This window comes from Muscardinus avellanarius (genome assembly GCF_963383645.1).
Source record: "Muscardinus avellanarius genome assembly, chromosome: X".
Classification (NCBI taxonomy): domain Eukaryota; kingdom Metazoa; phylum Chordata; class Mammalia; order Rodentia; family Gliridae; genus Muscardinus; species Muscardinus avellanarius.
Window position 1 is genome coordinate 85,784,598 of NC_137792.1, and position 10,986 is coordinate 85,795,583.

Genomic DNA, 10,986 nt, shown 5'->3' on the forward strand with positions numbered 1-10,986 from the left:
GGAGTATAGCCTGGAGGTAGAAAAGCCCCTGGGTTCCACACTCAGTACCACACACACACACATAAATAAATAAATAAATAAATAAATAAATAAATATCCATTTACTGTAGCATAGTAATTAGAACTCTTCCTTAACAAAGTTTCTTTTCAAACCATTCTTTGAAGAAAAAGAAGCCGCTTGCAAAAATGAGAAGGGAAACTTGCTCCTCTCTTTTGAGTATTTTTTGTACTGGGAATTGAACCTAGGGTCATTCTACCTCTGACCTATACCTCTAGCCCTATTTTATGTTTTATTTTGAAATGGGGTCTTGCTAAGTTGCTGAGGGTGGCCTTCAACTTGCGATCTTCCTGCCTTAGGCTCCCAAGTACTGGGATTACAGGTGTAAACCACCATGACTGGTTCTGTTTGAATTTTAACAAAAGTAAAATATATTACAGAGGATAACCTAGTCTGGGTATATGTTGAGATTACCTCTTATACCTTTCCCACTCCAGTATTTTGTGTGATTTCTGATGGCACATATGAGAATTTTGTGTGTGTGGCACTGGGGACTTAACTCAGGGGCATTCTACCTCCAAGTTATACCCCAGCCATTTTAATATTTTTGTTTTTGAAACAGGGTCTAGCTAGGTTGCTGAGAGTCTCTCTAAATTGCTGAGGCTGACTTAGAACCTGTGATCCATCTGTCTCAACCTCCCAAGTACTGAGATTGCAGATGTGTGCATCAACACATCTGGCTAAATATGAGAATTGTGAGGCCCATGGAAGCCTGAAAGCCAAACAAAGGATAGGTTAACTGGTCTTGTCTTGCAAAGGCAGAAAAGAGAGGAACAATCATTTTATCAATATTTTATTTTATTTTATTTTTGCGGGTCTGGGGATGGAACACAGGGTCATTCGACCTCCGAGCAATACCCCCTGCCTGTTTTTTTATTCTTTATTTTGAATCAGGGTCTCACTGAGTTACGGAGGGCCTCACTAAGTAGCTGAGGCTGTCTGCGAACTGCGATCCTCTGGTCTCAGCCTCCCAAATGCTGGGATTACAAGCTTGCGCCACCATGCCTGGCTTATCAACATTCTAAAAACTAAAAGTAAGGAGATCAAAGAGGGTTTGTGATAACATGACCCCAGGTAAGAAAATATTCTCTCCATAATTTTTCATTCTCTAGAATTCTGGGTAAATGATGGGTTGGTATATATTTAGTATATTAGCAATGTATTTCAAATATAATCCAGGCTGCCTTCTGGAATGTCAGCTGTTGGGTGGAGTAAAATAGCCAAATCCCATAGGATGTCAAAAACAAAAATCTAGATGAGTTCATGCTCAAAAGACTCTAGTTAAAGAAGAAACCATTCCTGTTAATTTTGAGAAAAATCAATATGCATAGCAGTGCAACGGAATGGAGCCAGAAATGGTCAATAAGGCTGCAAATGGAGCAGCGGCTACAAAGGAGGCAAGAGACGGTGCAAAAAAATGAGACCTTGGCTATCATGGCAGATTCAAAAGCAAAGTTTCCAAACCTCTAGAACTATATCCATTCATCTGGCACAAGTATTAGCAACTGTATGTGTGAATGCGTGTGTGCGCGTGTGTGCATGCATGTGCATGTGTGTTACTAGGTGTTCTACCCCTGAGCAGCACCCTCAGCCCTATTTTATTTTGAAACAGGGTCTCACTAAGTTGCTGAATGCCTTGTTAAGTTCCCGAGGCTGGCCTCCAACCTGCAATCCTCCTATCTCAGCCTCCCAAGTACTGGGATTACAGGTCCGTGCCACCATGCCCAGCTGAAGTTGCTTTTTTATGAGTCTTTTGTCCCCATAGCCTGCTCTGGTAAAACCATATGGTGGCTCACAATGGTAACTGGGAACAGTTCCATTGGTTCCTGGAAGCCCTTCTAACTCTGGGCTACACTCCCACAGGCTGCACTCCCAGACCTATTTTTTTTTACTTTTTTATGTGGAAACAGGGTTTCTTAAGCCAGCACGGCTGGCTCCAAACCAGCGTGAGCCTCCTGTCTCTGCCTCCCAAGCACAGGGATTACAAGCGTGCGCCACCAAGCCCGGCAAATGACAGCCTTTTCAACAAATGGTGCTGGGAGAACTGTCTATCCATTTGTAGAAAGTTGGATCTGAATCCTTACTTCTCACCATGCACAGGAATCAACTCGAGATGGATCAAAGACTTAGAAATTAGTCCAGAGACTGTGAAGTTATTAGAGAAAGGTATAGCATCAACACTCCAAAATATAGGTACAGGGAGTAACTTTCTCAATAAGACTTCCGAAGCACAGGAAATTAAAGCAAGAATTAACAAGTGGGATGGCATAAAAATAAAAAGTTTCTTCTCATTACAGGAAGCCATCAAGTACCTAAAGAGGAAGCCTACAGAAAGGGAGAAGATCTTTACCAGCCACCACTCAGATGGAGGGCTAATATCCAGAATATACAAAGAATTCAAAAGACTCTATACTAGCAAAACAAATAACCCAACCAAGAAATGGGCAACTGAACTGAATAGACATTTCACAAAAGAAGAGATACAAATGGCCAATAGATACATGAAAAGATGTTCAACATCACTAGCCATCAGGGAGATGCAAATCAAAACTACGCTGAGATTCCATCTAACCCCAATCAGAGTGGCAAGCATAAAGAAATCAAACAACAATTGCTGGTGAGGATGTGGGGAAATAGGAACACTTTTACACTGTTGGTGGGAGTGGAAACTAGTTCAGCCGCTATGGAGATCAGTGTGGAGATTCCTTAGAAAAATGGGAATACATCCACCATATGATCTGGCTGTACCTCTCCTGGGTATTTGTCCAAAAGTGTTGAAATCAGAGAACTACATAGCATATGCATACCCACGTTCATAGCAGCACAATTCGTAATAATCAAAATATGGAACCAACCTAGATCTCCATGAACAGATGAATGGATTGAAAAATTATGGGAAATACACGCAATGGAATTCTATTCAGCTATAAAGAAAAATAAAATAATAGCATTTGCAAAAAGATGGAGGGAGCTGGAGAACATTACGTTAAGTGAGATTAGTCAAGCACAGAAAGAGAAGGGACATATGTTTTCTCTAATATGTTCAAGCTAGGGAGCAGTGGTAATACCAGAGGGACTCCAGATGATGGAGGGGAAATCTCAGCAAAGCTTGAATGGAAGGATAGGAGAGGAAGAAAGCTGAGGTTGTTCAATGGAGGAGCTACATACGATTATGTGTAATAGCATAAATACAACATGATTAACCTCGACCCTCTCTATGGGGGTGAGGGAAGGGGAAGAGGAAGGGCATGAAGCACAATGTAAATGTGTAAATGTACACCATTTTCAATATGTTCCACTTATAAATAAAATAAAATATGGAAAAAAATAAAATAAAAATAAATTAAATTTAAATAAAATAAAAGCTAAAAAATAAATAAAATGTATTCCCATAAAAAAAAACCAAAGTGCACAGAGAAGGGAGAGCTCACCTGGGGTGGCAATTACCAGGGAAGGCTTCCTGGAACAGGTGAAGTTTGGGCTGAACCTTGAAGGCAGTCCTTCAAGTTGTAATGATTGCTGCCCAATTCCATGATGTCAGTCTGGTCCCCAGTGCCAAAAGCTCTCTCTTCTGAATAGCAAGCCTCTGAACAGTGGCCAGCAGGTGTAGTCAGCAGACTCATGGGCTAAAGCCAGAGGGTTTCCTTGACCTGAATGGTCCCAGATAATGGCGCTAGGTCCCGGTTTCACTGGGTTCCAGGAAGAACCCTTAGCACATCACATTCCTGAACAGAGATTCCATATGTTGAAGACAATTGTACAGTGAGAGATGCTTTCATTTCGAGGGGCTGAATGAAGTCCGCGGGTTTGTGACTGTATAAGCCTAGACCCCTGGGGAAAGAAAATTAAGGCTTGGGAAACTGTGAGGTCCTTATGGAAATTCAAACCCATTTCCAGTGGCTAAAAGGCACTAATGAGTATAATGCAAGCAAGAGACATTTGTTCAAACAAACAACTAATTGGAATTAAGAGAAGAAGTGTGCAGAGGCTCATAATGAATGGATATGCTAATTGGTCTTCTTTGCTAGCCCCTTGGGCTTTGGCTGTGACATAGACTAGCCTATTAGACGCCTGCTCTTTAATAGCTGCTGAACGCTAGGGCCCTTTATTGCCATGGTAACATTGATGTCTAGAGTCTAGCTGAGCCCTGAATCTCTTAATTTACTACTCAGGTGGCTACAATTCTTTGGATTTTATTATTCTTCATGCCCCAGGTGCCAGAGTGGCAGTGAATCATGCTTATTCATCCTCTGTACCACCTACAGCTTCTTTGAATAAGTCAGGGTGTCTCTTACTGTGTGTGATGAGCATATTATTAAGTTAGAACCTATTTCTGCCTCAGCTAGACTGGGGCCTCTCAGAAACCCAATGCACCTCACCAACCGATTACTTACCTGCTGCCTTAAATGGCTTTTGGCGAGTGGAACAATTGTACTGCAGTAGAACCGCAGGGGCCTGGCCTCCCAGAAGCCTTTGCCAATTTGGTGGGCAGGAAGGAGCACTGCAGTATAGGTGGGGCAAGACTAACCAGGAGAATGAACCTTGGAAACACATACCATCCAAACAGATCAAGTAGAGGGGGAGAAGCATCATGGAAGAGTGAGTCCTGGCTGGGAATTGTGATGCTAGACATCTCACTACCTCTAGGATAAGGAAGTTCGGCCTATGGAGAAAGGATATCCCTTGTTCTGAGCCACTCCAAAAGAAAGAAGTCTCCTATAAAGGGCAGAAGGGACATGGGAATGGATTTCCCTTTGTTTCATAAAAAAGCTGGCCAAAGAGACAGAGCTGCATCTGAAAGTTAGTAAACAACCTGTCAAAGGAGCTGCTCAGACTTTGGTATCACAGTGCTTGAAGCATTCACTGCCTGGGAGTGGGTGGGGGATGATGAAGGACTTTGACCACTTAGTGCTCTTTCAACCATGAGATCTTGTGTGTCTATATATAATTCTGTTTTCTTTATCAGGAGATATGCTAAACTTGGATGATACTTTATATGTACATGTACTTGATTCAACAGCACAAAATGGAATTGGATTCAACAGCTAAAATTGGAATGCTACTGTCTGTGTGTGCAACTGTGTCTGTCTCCAGCCATACATGAAAAAGCAACAGGTACAGAGATGTTTTCCTGACACCTCAGCCACTAAGAAATGGGCAACCTGAGCCAAGTGTGGTGGTGCATGCTTGTAATTCCAGAATTTGAGGGGTTGAGACAGGAAGATTTCAGGTTCACCACCATCCTCAGCAATTTAGTGAGATCCTCTGCAGCAGTGAGACACTGTTTCAAAATTAAAAATAAAATAGGGCCGAGAGTATAGCTCTCAGGCTGAGAGTATTTAGTCATTCGCTTGCTGTAAGACTCTAGCAATGCCAATTGATTTCTCTGTTGCACCATCTCCCCCATCCCTTCAAAATTCTAGTAACCCTGGTCTCTTGCTCTCAGGAATTCTGTGGGCCTGAAATGCTTCAGAGGAAAATGGCCAAAGAATTCTGAAGTCAGGTGCAATGATTGCTTATTTAAGGAGTATATCAGAGGGTTTAAAAGCATGAGCTCTAGTTGTAACTGGTTTTGAATCCAGTTCCCACTTTTTTAATGTACTAGGGAATAAACTCAGGGTCACTGTATCCTGAGCTACACCTATAGCTCTTTTTTAATTTTTTAATTTTTAATTTTGAAACAGGATCATAGCCAGGTACGGTAGTGTATACCTGTAATCCTAGTGCTTGGGAATTTAAAATAAGAGGATCACAGGTTCGAGGAGAGCCTCAGCAATGTAGTGAGATGCTCAGTAACCTACCAAGACTCTTTGAAAACAAAATAAGTAAGTAAACAAATAAATAAATAAATAAATAAATAAATAAAAAGGGCTGGGGGTAGCTCAGAGCTAGAATTATCCTGGGTCAAATCCCAAGTAACCCCCAACCCCTGCCACATACACACATACACACAATCAGGATCTTGTCAAGTTGCTCAGGTTGTCCTCCAATCTGTGATCATCTTGTGTCAGTCTCCCAAGTACTGGAATTACAGGTGTGCACCATTATGCAAGTCTTCCATTCTTAATAGCTGTGTGATCTTTTTCTTTCTCATCCTCAGTTTCCCCATCTATAAAGTCATTAGACTGGTATAAGTATTACATGATTTAATTTATATAAAGTACCTGGCTTAGTTCACTCACTAAAGGTGATTGTTTTTATCATCACCATTATATATTTTTTTCTTGCAGATCTGGAGATGGAACCCAGGAGCATTTGACCTCCAACCTACACCCCCAGCCCTATTTTTTATTATTTTGAAACAGGATCTAAGTTGCAGAGGGCCTCACTAAGTAGCTGAGGATGTCCACGAACCACGATTCTCTGGTCTCAGACACCCGAATGCTGAGATTACAAGCATGCACCACCATGCCCGGCCATCATTATGTTTTATGTAGATGTTGTTAGTAAAGTAGCTCCCAGAACATATGACTTCTCTTTTTTTTGTCAAGACAGAAATTAAGTCAATGGATTCTGAAACCACTGGTGAAAATAATGTTATGTGCATACATTCAGGTATCACCATGAATTTCTTTATCATGTACAGGGAGGGCAGAGGGGAGGGAGAAAGAATGAGAAGGTATGAGGAAAGAAGCAGACCAAATGTCAAAAATATATTTTTGGATGTATTCATGGTCTCACCATGCAAGCAAATGAAAGAATGCTCTTTCTTACAAATATATGTGTACATATATATGTAAAATTCATACATATGCATTTGGATGTCAGCAATTTCTAGGGGAAGAATATGCTGGTATTCATCATAGTTTACTTTCAAATTTTAACACCTTTCAGAATAAAAATTGGAGACCAAATATAATGGGGTGGGAATTGGGGAAGGGCTAAAATAATGATGTGTGCATGTATGTCTCTACCATCTTGTACCCCATTAAGATGTGTAACTACAATTCACCAATAAAAAATTAAAAATTCTTACCTTCAGCTCTATCTCAGATGTACCTTCTTATATCCCCAACAGGTATCTGTACCTCAGTCACTACACTCTCAATATTATCCATTCCATTCCCCATCTCTCTCAATCAGAGAATGTTGGAGTTACAGAAACATGAAATCAGGGATAGCTTCATGATGGCAGCCATATCTGAGCTTAGCCTCTAGGAAAGGAGCAAGATTTCACCAAGCAGAGATCAGAGGGAAAGAACTTTCCAGGGAAAAGGTGATAATAAATGAAGCTTGAGGAATATAAAAAATCCAGGTGTGGTACATGCCTATAATCCTAGGACCTGAGAGGCTGAGAAAGGAGGATTGCAGGTTTGAGGCCCACCTCAGCAACTTAGTGAGAGCCTCAAAAACTTAGCAAGACCTGTTTCAAAATAAAAAGGTCTGGGGGTGTAGCTCAGAGGTAGAATGCCTCTGGGTTCAATATCCACCACCACATACAGCTTTGTATGTATGTATGTATGTATGTATGTATGTACTACTACATACATATGTAGCACTAATGTGAATTTGATACAGAGGCTCAAGGCCCATGACTGGAGAAACACTGGCACAAACCGTTGCCTATTCTACATACTATAAATAAAAAACTGACTAGATCTCTCTCTCTCCTGTTTAGCTGATTTTGTCACAAGTGAGTTGTTACCAAGGCCAACTTAAGCCTTCAGAGGGTACTCTTCTGTTGAAGACATATCAGTCATGGTGTCTGTTCTATCCAGTACGCTGCTCACTGCCCTCCATTCAGAAAGGCAAATGCAGCTGGTTTTGTCATGGAAGCGACCTTTACTATAATAGAAATGATCTTCACAATCCGATGACAGATGAGGTTGCCTGGCATTAAAAGCTTTACCTCACAGTAGTGATAGTAACAAGCTAAGAGAATCAGGATAACACTGTGTGGAACATTTCTATACACCATGAAGTAAATTCTCCAGTCAGTAGCAAGAAAAGAATAGACAAAAAACTTAGGCTAGGCATGGTGGTATGCTCATGTAGTTCCAGCAACTCAGGAGGCTGAGGCAAGATGATCAAAAGTTCAAGGCCAGGCTGGGCAATTTAGAGAGACCCTGTCTCAAAATAAAAAATAAGCTGGGTATGGTGGCACACACCTCTAATCCTACTTGAGAGACAGAAGGATCGCAGGTTCCAGGCCAGCCTCAGCAATTTATCAAGACCTTATTTCAAAACAAAATAAAAATAAGAATGCCCCTGAGTTCAATCGCCAGTATCAGAAACAGAAAATCAAAAAAGGGCCGGAGGTGTAGCTCAATGCTAGAACGCTAGCGTTCTGTCTGCAATACTATAAAAAAGAAAGAAAGAAAGGGAGTTAGAGACCACCACCCATCCCGAACATTCCTGAGATAAGCTTCCCGATGCAAGAAAGCTAAGCCAATGGGGGGGGGTGACAGCAGACTTATGTTTTAAAATATCCAATCAATGCAAAGGTGGGTTGGGTGGCCTTTCTTAGGGGATAAAAATTTTGTTCTTGGGGGGGCAAAGGGCTCTTCTCCATGACCACTGCATTGGTACACATGAAAAGACCAAGCTCGAGCTTTAATAAAATCCCTTTTGCTTCTTGCAAAAGAAAGAAAATGAAAAAGAAAAACACCTTGCAGAGGGAAGCAGGGACATTTTGTATGAAAAGAAAAAGATGTTGCTGCCTACAGCTGCTTTGGAATCTAGTAATTTCCCAGGTCATGTGTATATCCTCCCCATTATCTTTCTTTTCTTGAAGTATCCTATGTAGACCTCTGCTATTTATGATAAAGGATTAAATTAAAGGCATCCTCTCTGAGGCTCCCAGTTCTTAGAGAACTCCTAATGCTCACACTACAGAAAAGTATCTCTAGGGCATATTGTCGCTGACCTGAGTCACTGGCAGAATAGAAACAAACTGTTTTCTTCTCCATGCATCTGCAAGCAGGCGTACAAGTCAATAAAGAGTACCCTTATAAATGCCTGTGTCCTGAGTGCTACCCCTTCCTATCTGCAGTCCTCCTCGTTCTGTGCAATTTATGCAGTCCTTTTCTGAAATGTTTTCTCCCTCCCCCCACTGTGGTTCAAACCCGAGCACATCCCAGTTTAGTAAGTCTACGCCCACAAATGAAGAAATTAAACAACTTTGTTCAGATAAGAGCAACAGTTTCTGGGGTGGATGTTGAGGAGTGGATAGCAAAAGGTAGTGGGGAGACTCTCAGTCCTCATGTCTTAGCAATGCACCTGTCTTAAAGCCACCCAAATGAAACTGCCACCTACCTGTGCAGATGGAAGCATCATATGGTATGACTTGGATTTGACTTTACCCTCTTCTCTGCCCCCTGAGCTCTGTCCTCTATACAAGATGACCATAATTCATTAATAAAAGACACTTCACCCTAATGTTCCTATTCTTTTACCTCCTTGAAACTATCGTCTAAACTTGCCAAGAATCCAGAGTAGGGAAAGGAATTCTAGTCCCAGCGCTGGTATAAATTCACAGTTTGATATTTCATTAGTCACCTAATCTCTTCAAATACCAGTGTCCTCAGAGGGCTGTGAAGTTGACATGCAATCGTTTTAGTAACAGTGATAGACAAACATGGATACAGTAGTGTATGCCTATAATCTCAATACTTAGGAGGTGGAAACAGGGAGATCACAGGTTTCTGTCCAGCCTCAGAAACTTAGTGAGGCTATTTCACAATAAAAAAGTCTCAGGTGTAGCACAAAGGTAGAATTCCCTTGGATTTTATCCCAAATAACCTTCTTCCCCCCAAATCCCAAAAGACAGATAAGCCATCAGGTCTTCTGTTAGAGGAGACTTCTGGAGACATATGAGAATGGTTTCACTCCTCCATAGCTTCCTGTTTCTCCTCTCTCACACATATGCTGGCAGCTGTTTATCTAGCTTTATTAAACAAGGACAATGATTGTCTAATATCTTAGCATTGTTGAAGAAAAAAAATTTAGATAATGAGCGCAAAAGTCCTAAATGAACAAAAGGAATGTTTGGGACTCCCAATATTAGAAATCTCTACTGAAGCCGGGCGTGGCGGCGCACACTTGTAATCCCCACACTTGGGAGGTGGAGACAGGAGGATCACGCAGGAAAGACCCTGTTTCCAAATTAAAAAAATACACACACACACACACACACACACACACACACACACACACACAATATCTGGGAGTGTAGCCAGGAGGTAGAAGGGTCTCCAGGAACCCCAGTACCACCAAAAAAAAAAAAAAAATCTCTACTGAAACTGCCCTATACAATTAATTTAGGGTTTAGAAATATGTGAAAATGTGATCTTTGTGATCTCATCGTATACTACCTGAACTACCTACCATACCATCTAGGTGACTCAGCAGAAATATAGGATGCTAGTGCTTTTAATGTAGAGTCTGGCAACTATCCCACAAAAGGCTAAAACTAGCTGGTTATTTATGAAGTGTTTAAGGTATTCCAATCGTATCTTCTGGGAATTTCTTCCATTAATATGACTACTGCAAGAACCATAGCTCTGGGAAAATACCATGACAAGAAAATGGGATGAAAGATTAAGGAATTCCATTAACTTAGGAGACAGAAGGAAAAATAATCAGATACTTTGAACCTTTTCTCTCTTTTGCCTAATGGAACACCCACTTATCAAACTTGAAAAGTGAATTGAGATCTAATGTCACATGGATGTGGAGGAAGTGCAGGGAAGGAGATATCATATGATGCAGCAACCATCTCTGAGCAGCATTCAAGTAGCAACACCATTCTGGAAAAGAGTGTGAATTCCCGAGTGAAAGAGGCATGGGTGCAACTTCTAGTTCTGATGCTTTTTGCCTGTGCAACTGTCAAGATATGAGATTTATTACTTGTAAGAGAAGTTAGCCTGCCCCAATTTCAATGATGCTGGAAGAAGATGTGAGACTCCTGGGTCAGAGATAAGAGACTT